The following is a 20,940-nucleotide window of genomic DNA, read 5'->3' on the forward strand; positions in this document are numbered from 1 at the left end:
ACATCTACATTAGAGGTATCGACCTCCACAATGAAGGGTCGAGTAGGGTCCAGATAGCGAAGACATGATTTACTTTGAAAGGCGTCTTTTAACTTCTGGAATGCAGCCACAGCTTCCATAGACCAATTAGCAGTGTTGGCTCCTTTCTTCGTCATAGCTGTTAATGGAACAGTCAATGAAGAGTAATTTTTGATAAAGGTCCGTAGTAATTGGTAAATCCCAAAAATCGTCTTAGAGCTTTTAGGCCCGTGGGTTGTTGCCACTTTTGAATACTCTCAAGCTTCTGAGGGTCTATTTGGAAACCATTGTTGGAGACAATGTAACCTAAGAAGTGTACAGATTCTTTATGAAATTCACATTTAGACAACTTGGCGTACAAGCGGTTCTCACGAAGTCTCTGCAGAACTCTTTTGACATCTTCCTGATGGGATTGCAGGTCCTGAGAAAATATCAAGATGTTGTCTAGGTAGACAACGACACATTGGTAGAGTAAATCACGCAGAATGTCATTCATCAAGTTTTGGCAGACAGCCAGGTGGTTGCACAAGCCGAAGGGCATCACTAGGTATTCAAAGTGTCCATCCTGGGTATTAAAAGCCATCTTCCATTCATCGCCAGCACGGATGTGAACTAGATTATACGCTCATTTGAGGTCAAGCTTGGAGAATATTTTGGCTCCCTGTAACCCATCAACTAGCTCCGAGATGAGTGGTAGCAGGTAGTGGTCCTTTATGGTGATCTCATTCAGACCTCTGTAGTCAATGCATGGACGTAACATTCCAACCGTTTGCCCCATGAAGAAAAATCCTGCGCCGGCAGGAGACTTAGACGGTCATATGAAGCTTTTCTGGAGATTTTCCTGGATGTAGTCCAACATTGCCTTATTCTCCACCACGGAGAGGGAATAGACCCTTCCTTTAGGTGGCTCCGTATTTGGCTTCAAATTGGTTGCGCAGTCATAGGATTTGTGTGGAGGTAACATATCAGCAGCTTCTTTTGAGAACACATCTTGGTAAGATGCATATTGAGGCAGCAACTCAGGCAACAACGGGGTAGTTGGCATGCAGGGTATTTGAGCCGAATCCATGGAGTTAGCAATCTGTTATGGTTTTGAGGTGTTGGAGTGGATTCTTGGGTACTGCGGTGATGGCCACTCCCACAGGGAGGAGCCCCATGAGGAACTGCAATACTAGGCTAGATTCTATACATGCAACACAGAGAAGTAGGACTTTATTGTACAGCTTGATGGCACTGCCCGGGAAGCAGGCAGCAGTGAAGACAACCCAGTGAAGCAATCAGGGATCCTCAGCAGAGGAGACTATCTCTCACTTGAATAGATGATAGGCAGCGTAGCGGGAACAGGTCCCGGATGTAGAGTGAAGCACTCTAGTTTACTTAGGGAAGAGCCACTGCTATTAATTGCATCAGTAGCATGGGATCTTCTTGGTGTTTGGGTAATTACCAGGTTCTTGTGGCCTGGTTTGGCCTCTGTTGGAAACAGGATGCGGGGCTTGATGGACCCTTGGTCTGACCCAGCATGGCAATTTCTTATGTTCTTAAGAGCTGGAAGTGGAAAAATAGAGATAAATGAGATAAGAGAACAAAGGGCGAGAGATCTGTAGAAGGAAGGAAAGACACAGCAAAGTGCAACTGTAAAGGAGAACAATGAAAAGCAACTACTAATTTTTGTGGGATATGAAATGGATTGTCCACGGTTAGAAACAGGATGCTGGGCATGGCATTTCTTTTGTTCTTAAGATAATATGGCCAAGATGAAAGCAGAGAAGAGAGAGAGAACAGTGTAATGAAAAAAAAGACCAGTATTTTTTTTAATGGCAATTTGTGATGTTTGAAGCTATTAAATTATTATAGTTGACATAGCACCTTGTAACTTATTATCTGTTAGTATATTCTAATCATATAACATGTTTTACCTAGCCGTTAACTTGAAAATTGATATTGCTTGCTTTAATAATCTTTTATTTTTCTCCTACCTCCAAACATGGTCTGATGGAGGGCAGCAACGAACATTTGTCCTTTACAGACCCCACAAGAATCACCGGTATAAGTCTAATGAAGATTTAAAGAAATAACATGATTGAGTTAAACATATGGTGGTACAGTAATTATGTTTTAATTAAGAATTCAAGTGCTTAAGAAGATAAAGCAGTTAAAGGTCCTGAAATGGTCCTATTTTTATTTGTCATAGTTAGAGTTGCTATTTATATTTGAGTTTCTAAAAAAAAGTATGGATAATAGGGAAAAATTTAGGACGAAAATAAAATATAGATCCTTATTTGGTGAAAATAAAACATTTCGACGAGGATGGGATTCGAACCCACGCGTGCAGAGCACAATGGATTAGCAGTCCATCGCCTTAACCACTCGGCCACCTCGTCATGTTTTCTATTTTCTTTCTTAGTGCTACATGAGGGAAAGCCACTAAACGTGCCTACGAAAATTGAATAAAGATATTATTTATAATATATTCCCATATCGCAAATCAGTGAAGCATATTTTTTGAGTGATAAAAGCTCAGGCTTAATTCCGTTAAATCCTGTTAGATACAGCAAAACCTACCCGTTTAATAAAGGCAACTGCTAAAACTGTTTTAGCACGAATTATCCAGCCAGACTACAGCATAAAGCGCAGACGCTGCCATTTCTTTTTATGGATATATCCTATAGTAAACAAGCTATCGTGATTATCTCGCACTTTTGCGAAATTATATTGAAATAAATCAAGCGTCGCAATTGTATTGTAATGATAGTAAAAGTGAACTACGATTGCAGCCTGGGTTTTTGTTTGTTTTTTTTTACATTTTTTCGCACGTTTAAAGTTGTTTTGCTGACGCGTAAAGCTGGTTTAAGTGCGCATGCGCGCAGCGAAGGCGGTTAAATTTTGAAACTTGAGGTAAAAGGCGCTCGTCACTGAGCTCGGCCTGGAATGTAGTGTAAGCGTCTGGATTAAGGAAGGGAGAGTGTCGGACAGGCGGCAGGTCACTCCGGTAAGTTCAAGGAGAGTAGCGCCGGAAGCGTAGAACCGGCTGTCTGAACCACAGCAGAACCGAGAAATGTGCTGTTATATTATGCGTGGCGGGTGGTTCCCGGAAGCAATAACGAAACCTATGTTCTGCTTGCCGACAGCAGAGTGCATTGAAGAAACTGCATGACAAGATTGTGAGTCCGGACTGGAAAAGTCATTGGTACACAGCTTCAAAAGTGGCACGCCTGTGTTGTTTAGTTAAGCTACGTATAGTTCAAGGTTGGGTATAAGTAACAATATTGCTTAAGGAAGACTTGTCATCTATTCCTGAAAACCTTATGTATAGTTTAATGAAATAAAAGTTGTGGCAGAATGCCTTATTCTTCAGACGGCAGAATTTTTGCCATGGGTGCAGGAACCTGTGGTGGAATGGACGTAGTAGAATTACCTCAGAAACAACTTTGGCCCCAGTTGTGGCTCAGATGCTGGGGGGGGGATATAGCAGAAGCATCTTTAGCTTCAGTTGGGGGCCCTGGAGAGTTTGAAGCATCTTTGGCTCTTTTCAGGGGCCCCAGGGGGAGGGGAGTAGGACGGGGGAGAATGAGAGGGCTGTCAGGGTGAGGGAAAAAGAGTGGAAGAGGGAAGGATGGTGAGAAGAGAGAGGAGTGCCTAGGTACTTGTAGCCTGGAATGGCCACTGTTGGAAACAGGGTGCTGGGCTTGATGGACCCTTGGTCTGACCCAGCATGGCAATTTCTTATGTTCTTATGACTTGGTAATTCATCTTTGCATGAGCAGAGTGCCTCTGACCCACTGGATTAGCCCAAAATATCTATTCTGGGGAAATTCTGCACAGTGCAGAATTTTAATATTTTGTGCAGAATTTGTAGAGAGGCTTGGTGGGCAGCAGACAGAGCCCATCCCGCTCACAGCCAAAGATTAGGACTTAGGGAGAGCTGCTTGGGATATATTAGAAACATAGAAATGACGGCAGAAGAAGACCAAATGGCCCATCTAGTCTGCCCAGCAAGCTTCACACATTTTATCTCTCATACTTATCTGTTTCTCTTAGCTCTTGGTTCTGTTTCCCTTCCTCCCCCACCTTTAATGTAGATAGCAGTGATGGAGCTGCATCCAAGTGAAATATCTAGCTTGATTAGTTAGGGGTAGTAGCCGCCGCAATAAGCAAGCTACACCCATGCTTATTTGTTATACCCAGACTATATTATACAGCCCTTATTGGTTGTTTTTCTTCTCCCCTGCCGTTGAAGCAGAGAGCTATGCTGGATATGCGTGAAGTATCAGTCTTCTCCCATGCTGTTGAAGCAGAGAGCCATGCTGGATATGCATCGAAAGTGAAGTATCAGGCACATTTGGTTTGGGGTAGTAACCGCCGTAACAAGCCAGCTACTCCCCGCTTTGTGAGTGCGAACCTTTTCTTCTCCCCTGCCGTTGAAGCAGAGAACTATGCTGTATATGCATTGAAAGTGAAGTATCAGGCTTATTTGATTTGGGGTAGTAACCGCCGTAACAAGCCAGCTACTCCCCTCTTTGTGAGTGTGAATCCTTTTTTCCACATTTCCTCTTTTTTTGAAGCTTAGAGCGATGTTGGAGTCACAGTAAGCATGTGTATGTTTATTTAATAAGGGTATTGTCTCCAGGCAGTAGCTATCATTCTGGCGAGTCACCCACTCTTCATTGGCGGCCTCTTGACTTTATGGATCCACAGTGTTTATCCCACGCCCCTTTGAAGTCCTTCACAGTTCTGGTCTTCACCACATCCTCCGGAAGGGCATTCCAGGCATCCACCACCCTCTCCGTGAAGAAATACTTCCTGACATTCAGGCCTATCCTGTAAAGTGTGGCCGCGTTTACCCTGCTCCTAAGCCGCTTTTAACTCACGTTCCAGCCGCGTTAGCCCTTCCTGCGATCCCGAATCCCCTTTAACCTACTCCTACCGCGTCCTAAATTCCCCGGGTAACCCCTTCCGCCCGCGGCATGTATATTGCATGCAAACGAGCGAATTAGCTCGATATTGCAAGCAAACGAGCCAATTAGCTATTCCCCTAGCATCCCGTAACCCGCGCCCCGACTAACGCTACCTTTCCCTGCCGTTTTGTCGCGCGTTTAACCTGCAAACTTACCGCCTACCCTGACCCAGGCGGTAGAGGCATGGGTAAGGGTAGGTGGCAAGCTTTCCCCCAGCCCCCGCTCACCTGCCCCGGCCGCGATCATGGGTGCCGGTCTCCGTGGCAGCCCCAGTCCTCTCCCCTCCTCCCGAAGCCAAAAAAAAAAAGCTTTTTTTTTTTTTTGGCTTCGGGAGGAGGGGAGAGGACTGGGGCTGCCACGGAGACCGCTTTCCCCCGTGCAAGTAAGTTGTTTCGCCGCTTGTCTCTTCTCCCCCCTCCCGGAGCAGGGCGCGAAAAGCTGCCTTGCTCCGGGAGGGGGGGGGGGGGGAGAGATGACAGCGGCGAATCCAAAAAACAAGTGAAAAAAACTTAAAAGCTAAAAGTAAGTTGCTTCGCCACTGTCATCTCTTCTCCCCCCTTCCCGGAGCAGGGCGCGAAAAGCAGCCTTGCTCCGGGAGGGGGGGAGAGAGATGACAGCGGGGAAGCTTTCCCCCAGCCCGGACGCCGGCAAAAACACTTACTTTTTTGCAGCCAGCCATGAGCAGGAACACGATCTGGCCTGCCTTAGCTCCTCCCGACAAGATGGCCACCTGCACGGGGAAAGCGTGCAATTGGCCGCTGAAGACGTGATCACGTCTTCAGCGTCTTCAGCGGCCAATTGCACGCTTTCCCCGTGCAGGTGGCCATCTTGTCGGGAGGAGCTAAGGCAGGCCAGATCGTGTTCCTGCTGATGGCTGGCTGCAAAAAAGTAAGTTTTTTGCCGGCGTCCGGGCTGGGGGAAAGCTTCACCGTTGCTAGTGTCCCCCCTCCTCCCGGAGCAAGGCGGCTTTTCCGCCCTGCTCCGAGAGGAGGGGGGACACTGAAAAGTCGTTTCGCCGTTGCTTCTGCGCTGTCGCCGCCGTTGCTTCCTGGTATCTGTCATTTCAAATGACATTTCAAATGACATTTGAAATGACAGATACCAGCGTGGCGTGAAGCCTTAGGCCCGCGCACCCAGGATCCTGTATAGGCGCTCTATCCAGTATCCTGGGTTGCGCGGGCCTAAGGCTTTTCGGACGCGGCTTACATTTACATATAATTAGGCTTCAGGATCGAGCGGTAGGTGAGCTGCACTGTGCGGGCGGTAACCGCGGGTGCCGTAGGCACTAACGCAGCTCTTCCTACCGCTCGGTACTGGATAGGCCTGATTGGTTCTGAATCTTCCTCCCTGGAACTTCAAATCGTGACCCCTGGTTCTGCTGATTTTTTTTCCTATGGAAAAGGTTTGTCGTTGTCTTTGGATCATTAACACCTTTCAAGTATCTGAAAGTCTGTATCATATCACCTCTGCTCCTCCTTTCCTCCAGGGTGTACATATTTAGATTCTTCAATCTCTCCTCGTACGTCATCCGATGAAGATCCTCCACCTTCCTGGTCGCCCTTCTCTGTACCGCCTCCATCTTATCTTTGTCTTTTTGAAGATACGGTCTCCAGAACTGAACACAGTACTCCAGGTGAGGCCTCACCAAGGACCTGTACAAGGGAATAATCACTTCCCTTTTCTTACTCGATATTCCTCTCTCTATGCAGCCCAGCATTCTTCTGGCTTTAGCTATCGCCTTGTCGCAATGTTTTGCCGACTTCAGATCATTAGACACTATCACCCCAAGGTCCCTCTCTTGCTCCGTGCACAACAGCCTTTCCCCCCCCATCGAATACAGTTTTGTAGGCCGAGCCCCCATTGAATACAGTATTGTAGGCTGAGCCCATCCTACCTGCAGCAGAATAAGAGTTTATGAGCCTGTTATGTGTGTATGTGTGTGACAGATAGGGAGCCTGTATTAGGGAATGTGTATGTGAGTAAGAGATTGTGAGGGTGTGGGGGAGAGAGGGAGCCTGTGCGATGTGGGTGGGGGGTGTGTGTATGTGAGAGAGGACAGAGGGAGCCTGGGTGAGGGTCTGTTTGAGAAAGTGGTCCAACTCTGGGGGTGAAAATAGTGGAAGGAATTCAATCTGGAGGGGGAGGGGAGAGATAGCGGGAGCAGAGCAATTAGGGCCTGAGAGGTCACAATGAAAGTGGTCTGGCCAGGGGAGTAGGGAGAAAGGGTGGAAGGGACAATTAGTTTACTTCTAGAGGTATTCTGCTCAAAATATTTAGAACCTGCATCTTTGAATAATTGTTCTGCATTACATTTTACATTAATCAAAGACTGATGTATATTGTGGTGTTTTGACCAACATAAAGTATGCAGCATTTTAAATTTGTGTACAGAATTCCCACCAGAGTAGTGTTTGCAGTTTGGATACTTCGTTAACAGTTATCTGAGCATGATCGGAAAGTGCTTGCAAAGAATACTTATGGACGGCGGCCCAGCACTGATGTGTGGGTGCTGTGATAACCGGGTGCCCATTGCATCTGTACAGGCGCCTCTATCACCACCGCGCCGGGCTTACTGGACATGCACGGAGGGAGGGGGAGCCCTCTCCCCCCTTCCGTGCCGGCTAGCTGTATTGGTGCTAGCAGCATCCAGCTGGCACTACGAGCGAGAACTCCTCTTCGTCGGGGCAGTGATATTGCTCCCCCCCGGCTGGACCAGCGTGTCGTGTCCGGTGACGTCATCAGAACATGCCCTGATGCCCAGCCACATGATTGGCCAGGGGAGTGATGTGATGAAGTCAGCAAGGGAGAGGGACCGGCAGGAAACTTGAAACCTGCCAGCTCCTCTTTTGCTTCTTCGTCACTGGTCCGGCACGATTCCTCCTCGTTGCTCGCATGCTGGGCTGCTTGTTCATTTGCGGCTCAGACCCCCCTTCTTCCCCTGCTGGTTGTTGTGTGCCTGGTCTCTTGCGTACCATGTGGCAGAATGGCAGAGCTTGCCGTCTTGTGGGTGGCATTGACCATTGGTCCCCATGTTGTTTTGCTGTGGACACAAAAAAAAACAACAAAAAAACCCCCCTGCCTTCTGGACAGGGTTTCGTTGGGATGGTGTTTGGTGGAGCAGGCTGGACTGCGTGAGGCTGCATGCTGTCCGGCCTGTTTGGCAGCATGTGTGTGGGTGGTTCACGACCAGTGCGGGTGTGTGCGAAGTGATGGGTTGGTTGCTTGGGGGGGAGGGGAAGTTGCTCACTGCTTGGGTTTCCTCCTGTGTGTGATGCCACCCCTGCGGGGAACTCCAGCTGGGCTCAGGATCCCTGTCCCTCTGCCCGGTGTGTGCCAATCGTGGTCTGCTGCGCAAGAGGACGCAGAGGGAGATATGCCTGGCAGTGTAAGTGTAGGGCACTAGCAGTGGCTGGGTGGTAGCGGACTCCCTGCCGGGCTCCGGAAGGGGGGGGGGGGAGCCTGCCAGCCAACCCATTGCGGAGACTATGTAGAGGAGCTGAGAGGTCCTTTCTCTTCATACAATGTACTGGACATTGTAGTTAGTGCGACCACGTTAGGCGATGCGTAATGGCTGTGAACTTTCCTATGTGCACAGGTGGTATTGTGTGCTTAAGCTAACTGTGCACTTCAGTTTGGCTTAGGTAATTGCCAGCTGTCTGCGCTAAAGTGTTGGTCGCATAATTTTTGGTGCATAGTTGGGTTCCTACCAAAAAAAAAACCCACTTCGTTGCACATCTCTGGCTGCCGCTCAGTCTGTTGTCGGCTATCATGGTTCTGATGCCTAAGAAGCCTAAGCGTCTTTCTCTATGCACGGCTTGTCCTCTGTTGGCATCTCAGATAGGCATGCCTGCTGATTTGTGCTAGCGCTGTTTGGAGACCAGGATTCTCCAGCAGGCTGGGGTCACTGCAGGAGTATGTATACTGTGACGTCTGCTCGCTCCTTCTCTATCTGTGGGCAGTATGGCAGGATCCACATGGAACGGGCTGAACCTGAGTCCGTCCTTTCATAGTGTGCATTAGATGCCCGGGTCGGCAAGGCTTCAGATCCAGGGGTTAGCTCATGGCCTTCTCCTGCCTGCGGTCAGCAGAGGGGATCATTAGTTGGGTGTATGCATTTGCTTGAATGGCTTCGGTGGCCAGGTGGGCAGAGCCCACCGCAGTGCAGCCTCTGTTCACATGCTTGGACACTATCTTGGGCGCTTATGAGGCGAAAAAATGGCCAGTGGATCCATGGTGTCTTGGGGGAAGATAGGATGACAGCCTCTGGCTCACAGGAATGACGGCATGGGCGTTTGACTCCAAGGTGAGCGTGCGGCCCTTTCACAGCAAGCAGGCGCAAGGTGGGCAAACCAAGTGCATGCAAGTCCCTAGTGGCTTTTTTGGAGATACACTGCCGTTCCCTGTACGTACCCAGATCAGTCCAGACTGTGGGTTATGCCTCCCTTCCAGCAGATGGAGACAGAGAAAACCTTGTAGGGCGCCCTCTGATAACCAGTTGCTCCCCCTGCTTCGCTTCAGTATTCTTCTGTCTCCAGCAGATGAAGGAAGGCAGAACCTGTGGTTCCCGCTTTAGCAGAAATTTAGATTTCCTCCGACATTAATTTATTCCGTTGAATAGATCAAGTGTTTAAAAAAAAAAAAGGAAAGTTTTTCCTCCTTAGTTTTTTCTCTTGTTTATTGTGTTAAAAAAAAAAAAAAGAAAAAGACAACCTGAGGGAAAGAGATCTCTTGCATTTTCACCTGCTTTTACTATCAGGTAGATGATTGTTAGCAGTGACCTGGCTCGCGGGCGTGTAAGCTGGTGGTCCAGCCTCTCCCCTTGCGCTGCAACCGGCTGCCTGGAGAAGTTCTTGCCTCAGGGCAGTGCTGGCTGAGACGCGGCTTTCCTCAGCCAGTACCTGCGTTTGTCTTTACAGGCGGTTGCACTACTCATTCGGAGTGGAGGTTAGTCCGGTTTACCTGCTCCTGCCAGGCTTCGGGGGGTGTACTCTCGTGGCTTCGGTTAGCCGCGTTTTCATCCCCATGCTGCGCTCGGCGTGATGCTCCACCTGCAGGGAGCCTGGGACGCGGCTCTCCGTGAAGGGATTTGCTCTTGGTGCCTCCCTGGTGGGGAGGGCTCCTTGAGAGTGGCGGATCGGCAGACCTTGCGATCGCAAGCGCGGCTGCCGTCAGGGGGTCGGCCCCGTTCGTGCCGAGTGCGGGAACGGCAGCCATCTTGATTTTGGGGGACACTGAAACGCAGCCAAATGTCGGCCTACACGTGGATTCTTTCCCTGCACCACCCATGTTAACTCGGAGGACCCCCCCCGGGGGGGGGCAGTCCCGAGACCCTCTCCTGCACCCCCCTCGGGGCCCCCTCCCCCACCTGCTTTCTCTACGGATTTTGTGCTCCTCATGCCCAATGCATATCTGGCACGCATGACTCGGCAGGATGGCTAGACTTTGGCTCCCTCTCCCCCTAGGGTGAGTCGGGTGGATGACTCCCAGGGTGTTTTAGGGGCCCCTCAGGGGAATGCCCGGGTTCGGGTAGTCCCCCCATTCTGGCTCACATGATCAATCTCTGGCAGACCCAGATCAGGATCAAGATGATTCAGTTTCAGGCGCACAGCTGGAAGGGGATGATCCTAGAGTTTTGTCTGTTTCAGAAAGAGGAGCTGGAGCACCTTATTCCCCATGTCCTTTCAGAATTGGATAGTGATGTGCCTCAGGATTCTTCGGGGGCAAGTTCAGGAGCTAGCAAAGGAGATTCTGTATTGGCGGGGTTGCATCCGCTGGCGAAGACGTTTCCCCTTCATCCAAGGCTTCTCCAGTTATTATCCAAGGAATGAGACTCTCCAGAGTCTAGTCTACGAGTTAGAGCCATGGATAAGCTCGATCCTCTCCCAGAGGACGTTCTGGAACTCCTTAAGATGCCTAAGGTGGATGCTTCGGTGACGGTCACAAAGAGGATTACCATACCAGTCACGGGTGGAGCCGCCTTAAAAGACCTCCAAGATTGCAAGTTGGAAGTGTACCTCAAACGTGTCTTTGAAGTGTCCGCCTTGGGAGTCTGGGCAGCGGTATGTAGTTCCCTCATACAGAGGGCAGGTTTGAGATGGATCCAACAGCTGCTCGGTGCTCAAGAGCTCCCACCAGAGGAAGCTCAATAAGCAGAACGCCTGGAGGTGGTGATAGCCTATGGGGCAGACACGTTGTACGATCTCTTGCGAGTTCTGGCACGTTCGATGGTGTCAGTGGTCTTGGCTAGGCGCCTCCTCTGGCTTCGGAATTGGTCAGCGGACTCTTCATCCAAGTCTTGATTGGGTTCTCTCCCATTTAAAGGCAAGTTTCTGTTCGGCGAGGATTTGGACCAGATCATCAAATCCCTGGGGGAGAACAAGGTACATAACCTCCCTGAGGATTGGCCAAAGACCTTCCGGTCTTTCAACACTTCAAGGAATTGTTTTCGTGGACAAAGGTGTTTTCGTCAATCAAGACCAGTGTCCCAGAAGCCTCCGTTGTCATGGTCCCAAGCTTGGTCCCAGTCCTTTCGGGGACGCCGACTCTCCCGGGATGGTTCATATCAGAGCCCCGCTCCTAAATCTGCCCAATGAAGGATCGCCGACCCGCTCCCCGGTTCCCAGAGTGGGGGGGACGCCTCTCCCTATTTTACAAGGAGTGGGTCAAGATCACTTCAGATCAATGGGTACTGGATATTCTAAAACACGGTTACGTCTTAGAATTTGCTCGGCCTCTAAGGGACAGGTTCCTCTTCTCGCCTTGTGGACCATTGCAGAAGCAACAAATTGTGGTCAGACCCTCGACAGGCTCCTCGACCTCAGGGCCATCCTGCCAGTCCCACCAGAGAAACATGGGTTAGGCCATTATTCCGTTTACTTCGTGGTTCCCAAAAAGACCATGCTTTCCGTTCAATCCTGGACCTTAAGACTGTCAACAAGGCTCTCAAGGTTCTCCACTTCCGAGTGGAAACACTGCGATCTGTCATAGCGGGCCGTTCGTGATGGGGGAATTCCTGGCCTCGTTGGATCTGAGGCTTATCTCTCCATCCCCAACCACTGGTTCCATCAGCGATTTCTCCGGTTCAAGATCCTGGGCCAGCATTTCCAGTTTCAAGTTCTGCCATTTGGTCTGGTGACCACTCCCCGGACCTTCACCTTGGTGATGGTAGTGGTAGCAGCGGCGCTCCGGAGGGCAGGAATCTTGGCCCATTCCTACCTAGACGACTGGCTCAGTCAGGCGAAGTCCCAGGATCTCTGCTGCTGGTCAGTCAACAGAGTGTTGACCCTCCTTAGCTCTCTGGGCTGGGTGGTGAATTTCGCCAAGAGCTGCCTTGTGCCTTCACAGACGTTGGATTTCTTGGGTGCCCGTTTCGATACCCACCTGGGCAAGGTCTTCCTGCAGCAGGACTGGGCAATCAATCTCATTTCCCCGGTGCAACTCCTCCATTGCCTAGTACTTCCCACGGCATGGGATTACCTGCAGTCCTGGGTTCCATGGTGTCCACTATAGACTTAGTGCCCTGGGCATTTGCGCATATGCGCCCCCTGCAGAGAGCGTTACTTTCCAGATGAAACCGGTGTTGCAGGAGTTCCCAAGCTCCCTTGCCGCTGCAGGACTTCGCCAAGAACAGCCTGGACTGGTGGCTCAGTCTCCATCATTTGCTCCAAGGTGTCGACTTGGAGATGCCGCAATAGTTGGTCGTGACCATGGATGCCAGTCTCTCCGGCTGGGGGGCTGTGTAACAGTTCCAGTCAGCTCAGGGACAGTGGACTACGGAACAGGCAAAATGGCCGATCAAGCGCCTGGAAACCAGGGCAGTTCATCTGGCGTTGAAACGTTTTTTCCCAATGGTTTACCACAAAGCGGTGAGGATCCTGTCTGACAATGCCACCACAGTGGCGTACATCAATGTCAAGGAGGAACGAAGAGTCGACATGTGTCTTGAGAGACGGACAAGCTCATGAGCTGGGCGGAACAGCACCTATCCCGCCTGGTGGTGTTTCACATCACTGGAGTGGACAATGTACAGGCGGATTTCTTGTCGGCAGCGCATAGATCCCGGCGAGTGGGAACTATCCGAGGAAGCAATGATGCTACTAGTGCGCAGGTGGGGGGGCTCCCCATCTCGACTTGATGGCTACTCAACGGAATGCGAAAGCTCCGCGCTTCTTCAGCCGAAGACGGAAGCACGGAGGGGAAGGGGTGGATGCCCTGGTTCTTCCTTGGCCTCTGGACGTTCTGCTGTACATGTTCTCTCCATGGCCTCTTATAGGAAAGGTCCTGCGAAGGATAGAGGTCCACCGAGGATTGGTGATCCTAGTGGTGCCGGAGTGGCCTCGACGGCCGTGGTTTGTGAATCTGGTCAACCTCGCAGTAGAAGGTCCAGTTCATCTGGGGCATCTTCTTCGGCAGGGTCCAATATTTTTCGACCAGGTAGATCACTTCTGTCTTGTGGCCTGGCTTTTGAGAGGCGGCGACTGAGGAGAAGGGGCTATTCGGAGGGAGTGATTTCTACCCTTCTTTGAGCCAGGAAAACGTCCACCTTTCTCGCTTATGTTCGTGTGTGGAAGATTTTTGACGCATGGTGTGTAGAGGCGGCAGTTGCTCCTCGTCGCGCTTCAGTGGCACACATCCTATCTTTCCTGCAGAAGGGCCTCTGTATGGGGCTGGCGTACAATTCTCTGCGGGTTCAGGTGGCGGCCCTTGTCTCCTTCGTAGGACGTTGAGACGGTGCTCCGCTGGCCTCACATCCAGACGTTGTGCGGTACTTGAGGAATGAAGCACTTGCGACCGCCAGTTAGAACTTTGTGTCCTTCGTGGAGTCTCAACCTGGTTCTTCGGGTCCTGTGCGACCCTCCTTTTGAGCCACCCTCAAGGATTTAACTTTAAAGACCGTTTTTCTGGTGGCTATCACTTCGGCCCGCAGGATCTCAGAGCTTCAAGCCCTATCCTGCAGGGAGCCGTACCTCTGTTTCACAGATTCTGGAGTGACCCTGACTATAGTACCATCTTTTCTTCCTCAAGTGGTGTCAGCTTTCCACCTGAATCAGTCGGTGGAACCGCCAGCCTTTCCGGATGCAGGATCCAGAGAGCTCCGGAGGCTCGATGTTAAGCGTGTTCTCCTGTGCTACTTGGGAGGTCACCAATGATTTTCGTCTGTCGGATCATCTATTTGTTCTCTGGAGCGGTCCTAAGAGAGGAAACAAGGCCTCTAAAACCATGATCGCTCGTTGGGTCAAAGAAGCAATTTCAGCTGTGTACATTGGCGCTGATAAGCGTCCTCTGGATGGAGTAAAGGCGCATTCTCTTCGTTCACAAACGACTTCCTGGGCGCAGAGCCAAGCTGTGTCTCCTCAGGAGATATGCAGAGTGGCAACGTGGAAATCGTTGCACATGTTTGGGCTCTTTTGGCATCCAGGTCATCTGAGTGGGGCTATCTGGGGCCCACCCTGTTTAGGGAAGCTTTGGTACATCCCATGGTCTGGACTGATCCGGGTACGTACAGGGGAAAGAAAATTATTCCTTACCTGCTAATTTTCGTTCCTGTAGTACTCCGGATCAGTCCAGATGCCCACCCAGTGGTTCTTATGTCCTGTCTTGATATATAGATAGCCAGTTCAAGGTTGCAACTCAGAAAATGCAAGGATTCTCGAATCTTAGAGTTCCTTTGTCTGCAAGTACTTAGTTCTGTATATAGTTACTCCGCAGTTTTGGAGTCTGTTTTGATCCATTCATTGGTTTTTCTCTGCTTTGATATTCTTAATACTGAAGGGACGCAGGGGGTGCAACTGGTTATCAGAGGGCGCCCTACAAGTTTTTCTCTGTCTCCTTCTGCTGGAAGGGAGGCATAACCCACGGTCTGGACTGATCCGGAGTACTACAGGAACGAAAATTAGCAGATAAGGAATACTTTTTTTATTACATATATAGGCACTTCTGTAATCAATGCCCAGGACCTCACCCAGAAAATAAATGCTCGCAAAAGGAGATGTAAAGGATGTGGCCAGGTAGTCACCCGATCCTGGTGAAGTAGCAGGCGATTGTTCCTAGTCGGCATATTACCTTAATAGGGTGAGGGCGAATAACTTGCTGTGTGGTTTCTGAGGGTTTCTCTTCTACCCCACACAGGTCAGCTGCAATCCTTTAAGGTGGTCGGTGCCCCTTCGGCATGCATTCTGGCCAGCATTGTCAGGAAGAAACTTTGGAGGGAGGTTCAGCTGGGCTGGATTGCCAGCCACCTTTCGCTGAGCCCCTGTTGGAGCATCGGGTGCTGTCCCAGCTGGCAGCCGTCTTGAGCAGTTTTCCACTGCTTGGTTTCCATTTCGAGGCGTCTTTCTGTTGTGGCAGATGTCAGCCAATGTGATGCTGGATTTCATGCACCTGTTTTGAAACATTCAGTGCCTTCCTGCATTGGGCAAGCGCAGAAGCATCTAGGCTGGGGTCACTGGTTCGCTATCTGGATGATTTCTCTTTATAGGAAAAGGAGGTACACCTGAATGGGTCAAGATGTTTGACACGTTTTAGGAGCTGTTGGTGTCCTTTTTGGCAGAGGATAAGTCTCAAGGCCCAGCAACAGTACTTTATCTTCCTAGAGATCAAGCTTTAGTCCACCATGTAGGGTCTGATTCGTGACCACCACCACTTGTGGATAAGCAGGCCAATTAGAGAAGACACAGCTTTATGGTTAAGTCCCTACCCTAGACCGGTCAGCAGTGAGGATATCTAAGCATATTCTGATGCGTCAGGAGGCATCGGTTTTGGTGTTATGTCAAAGGAGCTTGGTGTGCAGCGTGCTGGCCAGACCACTGGACAGTGGGTTGTCTAACCAGAAACATCACATTTACTGAGCTGTCTTCCCATCGCAGTTGCCATGCACATCTGGGGTAAGGCATTTGGTTGTCAGTGGGTGAGGCTGTGGTGTTGCAATGCAGTAGTGGTTCAGTCAGCGAGTGAGCAGACTTCCAGGTGCCTTCTGGTGTAGGATTGCGATGGGAGTTTGTATTGTGCTGCTTGCGCATGAACGTTGTAGCGTGAGCGAGGCATTTTCTGGGAATGTGCGGTGAGAGGGCAGATTCTCTCTTGCTGCATATGGACTCTTAGGGTGGCTGGCAGCACAAGCAAAGCTGATTGGTGGAGAGGTACCCAGGGTGGCTGTTGTCCTTCGGAACCTAGTGGCGCGCGAGGTGCTGCGAAGATCACCCGCTCAATCCATATGGAGCGACTACATTCATGGCTACAGCAAGGTGGGGGCGTTCTTCATTGCAAACAGCTGGTCTGGTCAGCAGGGTCCAAAGGATCTCTTGATTAGCTGTATGGTAGACACTGATCAGCAGGGACCATCCAGGAACATGGTATGTTCGCAACTAGCCACTCTGGCATTCTTCTCGAAACTGGAAACGTGCTGCGCAGAGCAGTATTTCGCTGTCAAGGGGGTGTTGCGGGCCAGGGAGCCCTTGCCACGGTGTGACCCGTGGAGACCACTGACCTATGACCTCTAGTTATCGCCTTGGCGCAGCCTCTCCGCACAACACGCGGAGACCAATGACCCATGGTCTCTTGTTCTGCTTTGGAGCGTTCTGCCTGTGGTATAAGCAGGAGAGTTCGAGACTATGCTGTTTCAGGTTGCCTTCGGGCTTGCAGTCTTTGGAGCCTTGTTCAAGCTACAGAGCCGTTGCGGAACGCATCACAATTATGAGACTTGCTGTGGGAAGATGTCAGGGTCTCAAATGGCATACTATGCCTAGGACTGAGAGAGTCCTGGAGTGATCGAGGGGCATGCAGTCTGGTCATCAATTGAACAATGGCCACCTATCAGCGTTTGGGCCATGGGAGCTAATGTCAGGTCCTGGGATTGGGCCTTGATGGATCAACGGCTGGACATGATTGTGAGGGGCCTGCTGCATGACGGCCTGCCCAGGACCACTTTGGTGAAGGCAGTCACGATGCCTGTAGGGGGCCTTGTGGGGAGCGAGACCCTCAATTCTGCTTGGGCAGAGAGAATCTGAGAAAAAGACACCTATCGGTCTTGCCCTGTGGTTATAGCTGTTAAAGGTATGAAAATGTCCGAACACGGCCGTGACTCTGTGCGTGACCTTATGCCCAAAAGGGGGTGGTGTGTTCAGTCTTCAAGAAAACTTTGGCGAAGGCCAGGCTTCAGAGTGTGTTTTGACGCTCTCATTTCGCGTTGGAACCACCTCTGGTGCTGCCGCTGCTGATCTCCCATATCCACCACTCGGCGTTTGGCCATGAATGATGAATGTTAAGCCCAGGGATTGGTCCTTGATGGATTGATGGCTAGGCAAGTTTGAGAGGGGCTCTGGTGGGGCCTGCGGTGTGGTAGTTTGCCTGGGACCATTCTGGTGATAGTGGTCAGGACACATGTTCGGGAGGCTTACAGAGAGCGAGACCCCTCAGTTCCACTTGGTCTCTTTAGGTATACGCTTTGGTGGCCATGATTTGGGACGTGGTGTTGTCCTCGCGCTACTGAACGCAATCAGGAATGACTTGAGTTGATTGTTTCAGCATGGCTGTCCTCAAAATTCTGCTGGTCTGAAATTATACCCTGGCGGAAAATGTTGGGCATTGGATGATGCCAAATTCGATTGACAGATAGCCAAGACCATTCAACGCTTGGATAGATATCTGAGACATGTGTGGGTTGATGTGCATTGTGCAGAATTGTATGCTTCGGACAGATTGCATTTGTCATGACTTATTTTTTCAGGCATTGCAGAGCACATTACTAAGGTTGTGAAAAATTCATTCTTTAAGTTACATGTGGTAAAAAGATTAAGACCCTTATTATTTTTCAATTTTTATTTATTTATTTATTTATTTATTTATTTATTTAAGGGTTTTTTATATACCAAGGCACGTTTGCAAAACATCACCTCGGTTCACAATGTAACATAACCTAGCAACAAGCTTTACAATAATATAAATTTTTAACAAGGAGTCGGTTAACAGGGGCTGGAGGAAATAATACATGGATTATATACATATGTACATTTTTTTTTTTTTTAAACAATAGAGTTAATCAAAGCAGTTAGGTTATTGGCGAGGGGGGGTGGGGTATTAGGAGTAAGAAGGTGGAGGAGAGGGAGACCCACAAGAAGTGGGGAGGAGGGAGAAAAGATATAATTGGGCGTGAATCAGTCGGGTGGTCATATCGTAGCTTTGGAGGGGAGTCCGTTAGTTAGTCGGGGTAAGCTAGTTTGAACAGCCAGGTTTTGAGATTGTGTTTGAATTTTTTGTGGCAGGGTTCCTGGCGTAAATGGGGAGGCATTTTATTCCAGTGGGAGGTTCCTGCTATAATGAATGAGCGCTCTCTAAACGTGACATGCTTCATGAGTTTAGGAGAGGGTGTTTGGAGTTTGGCCTGGTGTTGCATTCTTGTTGTTCTAGTCGGAATGTGGAATGAGAAATATTCTGGGAACCATTGCATGTTTTGGTTGTGAATGGCTTTGTGTATGAGTGTGAGTGATTTATATATTATCCTGGAGGTTACGGGGAGCCAGTGTAGTGACTGAAGAACTGGAGTAATATGTTCATGACGGTGAGTATTGGTGAGGATGCGGGCAGCAGCGTTTTGTAGTAACTGTAGCGGTTGTAGGGTACTTTTTGGTAAGCCTAGTAGGATGGAATTGCAGTAGTCGAGTTTGGACAGAATCATGGCTTGCAGCACTGTGCGGAAGTCGGAGGTGTGGAGAAGAGGTTTGATTCTCTTCAGGGTGTGGAGCTTAAAGAATCCGCTTTTTATAGTGGCAGAGATGAATTTTTTGAGGTTGAATTGGTTGTCTATCATTATGCCAAGGTTGCGGACTTGTTGTGTAGGAGGGTGGCCGGGTAGAGAGGGGGTTGGGGGGAAGATTGTGCAAGGGGTTGTTAGGGGGAGAAAGAATGAGAAGCTCTGTTTTGTTGGTGTTGAGTGCTAGGAAATTGTTAGTGAGTACTTTGTTTATTTCAGACAGAGCAGAGTTCCAGATCTTCATTGCATTTGTGATGGAGTCAGATATAGGGATGAGTATCTGCACGTCGTCAGCATATATGAAATGCTGGATACCCAGTTTAGAAAGAAGTTGGCAGAGGGGAAGGAGGTAAATATTAAAAAGGGTTGAAGAAAGGGATGAGCCTTGTGGTACTCCTCGTGATAGTTTGACAGGTTTGGATTTGTTACAGCCAATTTTTACACTGTAACTCCTGTCATTAAGGTATGATTGGAACCAAAGTAGGGCGGTGCCAGAGATGCCAATTTCCATGAGTCGTTTGATAAGTGTGAGATGGTTGACCGTGTCGAATGCTGCAGAGAGATCCAGTAGTGCAAGTATGTGGGATTGTCCCTTGTCCATAGCTTTAAGTATAGTTTCCGAGAGGGTGATGAGTAGCGTTTCTGTGCTATGGTGTTTACGGAAACCATATTGGGATGAGGAGAGTATGTTGTTTTCTTCAATGTAATCTGTGAGTTGTCTGTTGAAAATCTTTTCAAGTATTTTAGAGAGGAAAGGGAGGTTAGATACAGGACGGTAGTTGGCCGGTTCATTGGGATCTAAATTCGGTTTTTTGAGGGTAGGTTTAATAATGGCCTGCTTAAGTTGCTTTGGGACCTGGCCTAGTGTTATGGATTTATTTAGGATGTATGCGATGTATTTGGCTATAGTGGCAGGGCTTGTGAGAAGCATTTTGGTGGGTAGATTGTCTGAAGGGTGGAAGGCAGGTTTGATTTTTGAGTGTAGTTTCAATTTCTAGTGCAGATGTGTTTTTCAAAGTTTGAGAGAGAGGTGTTTGCGGTTTGCGTGGCAGGGTACAGTTGCGTGATCTGGGTGGTGTAGTCTATAGGGGTATTTTTGGATGCTGATAGGTTTGTAGGGTCAGTGTGAGCTGTGAAGCGTGCCATAATGGTTTCCACTTTGGAGAGGAAGTATGAAGCTAGTTTCTCACATTTTGCTTCGTCGTCGTTGTCGGGGTTGCATCTGTCTGGTAATGTAATCAGGCTGGTTACATATTGGAAGAGGGCTTGTGGGTTGAACTGGAATTGATGGATTCTTATGGCATAGAAATCTTTTTTTGCTTTCTCTGTGGCCTTACGGTAGCTGTGTAATTGGGTGCGAAACAGAGATAGGGTGGCTGGGAGACGGTTCCTTCGCCAGGTTTTTTCTATTTTACGGAGTTCCAATTTCATGGTTTTTAGATCATTTGTATACCATGGTTTTTTATTATTTTTGTCTAGGTTGATTTCTTTAGTTTGGGAAGGGCAGAGTCTATCAGCTATGTCAGTAGTGATTTGGAACCATGAAGAGGTAGCAGAGTTAGCATCCGTGAGGTCTAGGTTAGGGAGTTCTTCAGAGAGGGCCTCTATGACGTCTTCGGTTTTAGCCTGTTTGCGAAATCTAATTGTTTTTGTGGGTTGTGAGAACCGGGGGGTATCTTTTATAGTGCATCGTGTATCAATACGGTAGTGGTCAGACCAGGGAATGGGTGTGGAGCAGGGGTGGTCAGCTTGGACTAAAGTATTGGTAAAGATGAGGTCGAGAGTATGCCCAGCCTTGTGAGTTGGGTTAGTTACGATCTGTTTGAATCCGAGGGCGTTCATAGCTGTCATTATTATTTCGCATGAAGGGGAAGGTGGGTCACGGTCAACATGGAGATTGAGGTCTCCGAGGATGATGGCTGGAGTGGCAATGTTTATGTGTTTGGAGATATATTCTATGAGAGGGGAGGGGTTCTTTTCTAGAATGCCTGGTGGGGCATAAATTAAGCAGAGTTGGAGGGAGTTGGATTTAAAGATGCTGATCTCCAATTTGGGAGGGGGGAAGGTAGCTTGCAGTGTGAAGTTGAATCTCTTTTTGGCGGCAAGGAGTAGTCCACCTCCTTTCTTTTTGTGTCTAGGAATGGAAAAAATGCTATATGTGTCTGTGGGAAGTTGGTTAATTACAGCGGTGTCGGTATCCTTTAACCAGGATTCTGTAAT

At 49.2% G+C, this 20,940-nt stretch overlaps 1 protein-coding gene and 1 non-coding gene across 2 annotated transcripts in view; one reads left to right on the forward strand and one right to left on the reverse strand.

Moving 5' to 3' along the window:
- Window positions 1-2,317: 2,317 nt before the first annotated feature.
- TRNAS-GCU lies at window positions 2,318-2,399 on the reverse strand. Its single transcript has one exon. It is a non-coding gene; the product is annotated as a tRNA-Ser (tRNA).
- Window positions 2,400-2,880: 481 nt separating this feature from the next.
- KNL1 (kinetochore scaffold 1) overlaps window positions 2,881-20,940 on the forward strand; it is a 629,191-nt gene continuing 611,131 nt past the window's right edge. The window contains 1 exon segment of the mRNA XM_029598563.1: window positions 2,881-3,007. The gene's annotated coding sequence lies outside the window, so the exon portion shown is untranslated.

The sequence above is a fragment of the Rhinatrema bivittatum genome, chromosome 4 (assembly GCF_901001135.1).
Source record: "Rhinatrema bivittatum chromosome 4, aRhiBiv1.1, whole genome shotgun sequence".
Classification (NCBI taxonomy): Eukaryota; Metazoa; Chordata; class Amphibia; order Gymnophiona; family Rhinatrematidae; genus Rhinatrema; species Rhinatrema bivittatum.